Raw genomic sequence first — 6,000 nt, 5'->3', positions numbered from 1 at the left:
ATTGTGTTACAGCTGACAGATCTGTGAATGAAGGCTTTAGGAGAGAGGTGTGAAGTGTCCACATGAAGGGAGGTTTGAGGATTGAATGCGGCCATCAGTTATCACAGTGTTTCCTTCAGAATTGTGTTTTTGGAGAAGAAGAGCTTCCATCCCCCATAAATAGCCCTAATACTAAAGCACTGAAATACATATATGCATCTTAATGAACTTTGCTCAACTGGCATTTTCAGTTTGGGGCGGTCCAGAGCTAAAAACTTAATATGACTGATCTTTCTTATGAGACGTAAGAAAATGAAGTCAAGTTTATATTATATTATTATTATATTATATTATATTATTATATTTAGAAAATATTTAATCAAATTAAACAACTAGTTTTTAATGGCTATCAATGGAGAAAAAAGTTTTATATCTATAAAGTATATACCGGTAATACAGACATTAAAATATGTTTACAAAAACAGTAATCGGATGGATGGATGGAATGAAAAGTAACCTTTTTTCCACAACAAAGCCAACTGAACAAAAATATGATATTATATTATTTTTTATTTAGAAAATTAAATAAAATAACAATATTTCATCAAATGAAACTAGTTTTTAATGGCTATCTATAAAATATATATTCACAGACATTAAAATATGTTTACAAAAACAGTAAACGGATGGATGGATGGATGGTTGGAGGGAGGGATGATGGATGGTTGGAGGGAGGGATGATGGATGTATGGATGGAGGGATGATGAATGGATGGAGGGATGGATTGATGGATGGATGGATGATGGAGGGATGGATTGATGGATGAATGTATGTATGGAGGGATGAATGGATGATGGGTGATGGATGGATGAAGGATAGATAGAGGGATGGATTGATGGATGGATGATGGATGGAGGGATGGATTGATGGATTGATGGATGAATGTATGGAGGGATGAATGGATGATGGGTGATGGATGGAGGGATGGATGATGGATGGATGAAGGATAGATGGAGGGATGGATGATGGAGGGATGGATGGATGAAGGATAGATGGAGGGATGGATGATGGATGGTTGGAGGGAGGGATGATGGATGTATGGATGGAGGGATGATGGATGGAGGGATGGATTGATGGATGGATGGATGGATGATGGAGGGATGGATTGATGGATGAATGGATGATGGGTGATGGATGGATGGATGGATGAAGGATAGATAGAGGGATGGATTGATGGATGGATGATGGAGGGATGGATTGATGGATCGATGGATGATGGAGGGATGGATTGATGGATGAATGTATGGAGGGATGAATGGATGATGGGTGATGGATGGATGGATGGATGGATGAAGGATAGATGGAGGGATGGATGGATGGATGGATAGATGAAGGATAGATGGAGGGATGGATTGATGGATGAAGGATAGATAGAGGGATGGATGATGGATGGATGGATAAAGGATAGATGGAGGGATGGATGAATGGATGGATGAAGGATAGATGGAGGGATGGATGATGGATGAATGGATGGATGATGGATGGATGGAGGGATTGATGATGGGTGATGGATGGATGAAGGATAGATGGAGGGATGAATGGATGGAGGGATGAATGGATGATGGGTGATGGATGGATGGATGGATGAAGGATAGATAGAGGGATGGATTGATGGATGGATGATGGAGGGATGGATGGATGATGGATGTATGGATGGAGGGATGATGGATGGAGGGATGGATTGATGGATGGATGGATGGATGATGGAGGGATGGATTGATGGATGAATGGATGATGGGTGATGGATGGATGGATGAAGGATAGATAGAGGGATGGATTGATGGATGGATGGATGATGGAGGGATGGATTGATGGATGAATGTATGGAGGGATGAATGGATGATGGGTGATGGATGGATGGATGGATGGATGAAGGATAGATGGAGGGATGGATGGATGGATAGATGAAGGATAGATGGAGGGATGGATTGATGGATGAAGGATAGATAGAGGGATGGATGATGGATGGATGAAGGATAGATGGAGGGATGGATGATGGATGGATGGATGGAGGGATTGATGATGGGTGATGGATGGATGAAGGATAGATGGAGGGATGAATGGATGGAGGGATGAATGGATGATGGGTGATGGATGGATGGATGGATGAAGGATAGATAGAGGGATGGATTGATGGATGGATGGATGATGGAGGGATGGATTGATGGATCGATGGATGATGGATGGATGGATGTATGGAGGGATGAATGGATGATGGGTGATGGATGGATGGATGGATGAAGGATAGATAGAGGGATGGATGATGGATGAATGAAGGATAGATGAGGGATGGATGATGGAGGGGTGAATGGATGGAGAGATGAAGGATAGATGGAGGGATGGATGGATGGATGGATGAAGGATAGATAGAGGGATGGATGATGGATGGATGGATGAAGGATAGATGGACGGATGGATGAATGGATGGATGGATGAAGGATAGATGGAGGGATGGATGATGGATGAATGGATGGATAATGGATGGATGGATGATGGATGAATGGATGATGGATGGATGGAGGGATTGATGATGGGTGATGGATGGATGAAGGATAGATGGAGGGATGGATGGGTGGATGATGGATGGATGGATGGATGGATGGAGGGATGGATGGCGGATGGATGGATATATAACCATTTGTCAAAACAAAGCCAAATGAACAAAAAAATTAAAAATGATAATAATAAACATTAAATTCGCACAGCAAATTTAAAATCTTGTGTAATATAATTGAATTAGCTGTGAATATGATTTATCTACTGTATATTCACAAATATAATTTATTTCCCAGTACATCAGGACCTTAATAACGCGGGAAACCCTGTTTGATCAGAGTTGGTTCTGAAGGTTCTGAATGCAATCTTGCTCAATAGAGTGTGAAACAACAGAACCCGAGTTTAAAGCAGAAACAGGTACGAACACTGAGCGCTCATTCAGAGCCTCAGACAAACAGGCCTTGTGGTTCCCGATCTCCACAGTCACACTGCCAAAACACAAATGAGCCCAAACGCGCACCTGCAGCTCCAGACATCCAGCAATTACAGCACCAGTCCTCCTACAAACCCACAGAACAAACCCTCTCCGTGGCCTTTCAGAGCCTTTAACCTTCAGCAGTGAACATAAACTAATTACATTCCTCCTGCAGCGGAAGCCTCGGGAACGCCGTGAATGGGAATCGCCATTGACGACTTAATTAGCGTTCGCCGATGTGGAGCGTGTAATTCCACTGGACTTGTTCTGGTGAATAACCTCTCATTATCTCAGTTCTCCTGCTGAACATGGCACTCGCTGGGATGGAGGGACATTCATATTGCTGAAAATGTCAGCTGGGAGTCCCGCTCCTCCGGCAGACACAATGAGGGCCATTGTCGAGTGTCACTTAGCCATCATTTCGGCCCGTCAAAACAGCTTCTGTTTTAGCAGCGACGTGTTAATGGGCCTCGGCTGGGTGTGAGAGCGTTCTGAGCCACACACATCAGATGGAGGTCACAGGTTAACACACACACACTCTCTGATTCGGGTGGCTGGGATTTTCGCAACCTTTCCTCCGAAACGGAAGCCGGGGAGGGAAAAGCAACGGGGCTGATAATGTGATATAATTAGTCAGAGAGTTTGTAGGTCAGGATCATCGCGGGCCAACACCGGGACAGTGAATGGGCACAGATGGGACACCTGGAGCTCAGCGGGGGTCATCGGCCCCGGCAGGTGGAGCGCGTGAGAGGGTTCCTTCATTAAAGACCCCGGGACGCTCTGAAAGACGTTACAAGTCTCAGCACTGAAGACAACAAAAAAATATTCTTGCTATTTTTATCTTGTTTTCTAGTAAATGTTGATTGACATTGATATACAGTATACTGGTCAAAAGTTTGGAAGTTTTTAAAAAAAAAAGTTTCTTATGCTCATCAAGGCTGCGTTTATTTAATCAAAAATACAGTGAAAACTGGAATGCAGAGAAATTATATTACAATTTAAATGATCAGGATTCTGCTGTGAACTGTAATTTATTCCTGTGATCAAAGCTGAATTTTCAGCATCCAGTCTTCAGTGTCACACGATCCTTCAGAAATCACTCTAATATGATGATTTGCTGCTCGAGAAACATTTCTGATTATTGTTAATGTTAAACACAGTTGTGCTGATTAATATTTGTGTGGAAACTGTGATTTGTTTCAGGATTCTTTGATGACAGGAAAGTTCAAAAGAACATAATTTATTACAAATTTAATTTAAATTTAATAAAAAAAATTACAAATTCTTACTTATCCCAAACTTTTGAATGGCAGTGAATCATGATTTTTTTTTTAAAAAGAAAAAAAAGGCAGCTACAACTGTTTTCAACATTGATAATAATAATAAATGATCTGATAAGATCAATTTCTAGATTTATAAGATCAATTTCTGAAGGATCATGTGACACTGAAGACTGGAGTAATGATGCTGAAAATTCAGCTTTGATCACAGGAATAAATGACATTTTACAATATATCACAACAGAAACCATGCAGTTAATTAAAATTATAATAATATTTCACAATATTAGGCCTACTGTTTTTGCCTTGTTGAGATTGAGAGACTAGACTACTTTCAAAAACATTAAAAAACCTTAATGTGTGTGTGTGTGTGTGTGTGTGTGTGTGAGGAATGAAGCGGACTGGCCGTCCGTTACACCTCAGGTGTTCATTATTTTTCCAATAATTCAACAGCCCGGAGTCAATTATGCGTATAATTTCTTACGCATCTCATGCCAAGCCTCCTCCGTTGACCGTTGCTCATTCCAAAACGTAATTTTAGAACTTGTGACGGAGACTTAAGTCACTGATAGCATAGCAGTTATTAAATCAAAGTTATTTAAGAGAGAGAGAGAGAGAGAGAGAGAGAGAGAGAGAGAGAGAGAGAGAGAGAGAGAGAGAGAGAGAGAGAGAGAGAGAGAGTTTACCTCAAGTCTGTGAATTACCAAAACGCGATTGGTTGCTTTTAAACTAATGTTTATTTATTTGATCGGTAAGTGTTGCTGTGGGTTTTAGGTCTGTGGGCTGTAAAGACGTTTGAAATCTAACTAATCATTTGGCGGAGTGATTTGGAACTGTAGCCTATTTATATTTAGCCTATTCTACGGGCTGGTGAATGCTTGATTCTGATTGGTTGACGAACGTTCTGGGTGTTCAATATTTTTTCCGGAAAAACGGAGGTCTTCACCGCATTACAGTTTTATATCACTTTGCCAAATGATTTCAGAGAAATCAACAGAAATATATTTCAATGCGCTTGCGTTCTCTCCCAAATCTTTTGAGTTGTTTGCGAGCAAATGCAAAGTTTCTCAGGGAACTCAAAAGTTTTGCGAGAGAATATTGAAATATATTTTTCTTTTATATGGCCCTTTAGGGGCTCCGTAGATTTCTCTGAAATAAAGAACTAATTCTTCAATCATTTTGCTTCTCAAGTGAAAATATCTCTAAACATCTAGAATTAATTGTGTTGGAAAGCAAGACTTTTAGGGTAAGAATATGATTTTTTGCAGTGGCAGTATAACCTCAAGACGTTTTATATCCATTTGTTCGGAAACATTGGCTTTGAGAGGAGATTTTGTCTATAACAGAACAGAAATCTCACGTGAAGCATGAAGCAGGTATGAATGCACATCAGTTATGTGTTAACCCCCATAATTACAGACCGATTAAACCAGGTTTGTGTTCAGACTTGTCCTGGTCTTTGAACATTACTCGTCATCTACAGTTTAACCCCTCCAGCTTTGATCTAAAAAATACAGTTTCGAGGAGTGGAGAAATTAATGATATAAATGTCAGCACGTGTTTGGATCGGTTACCTGCAAGGATGAAAAATAGATGCTGTTACATTTGCATGATGAAGCATCATCAAAGAAATCAACACTTCCAAATGATTCACAAAAGTGTGCGATTGTCTAATCATTTTTTAGAAAGCCAAATGAGGATTAAAACAGT

The sequence above is a fragment of the Rhinichthys klamathensis genome, unplaced genomic scaffold, assembly GCF_029890125.1.
Source record: "Rhinichthys klamathensis goyatoka isolate OS25496 unplaced genomic scaffold, OSU_Roscu_1.1 h1tg000603l_1, whole genome shotgun sequence".
NCBI classification, from domain to species: domain Eukaryota; kingdom Metazoa; phylum Chordata; class Actinopteri; order Cypriniformes; family Leuciscidae; genus Rhinichthys; species Rhinichthys klamathensis.
This window is presented reverse-complemented; position numbering follows the sequence as displayed.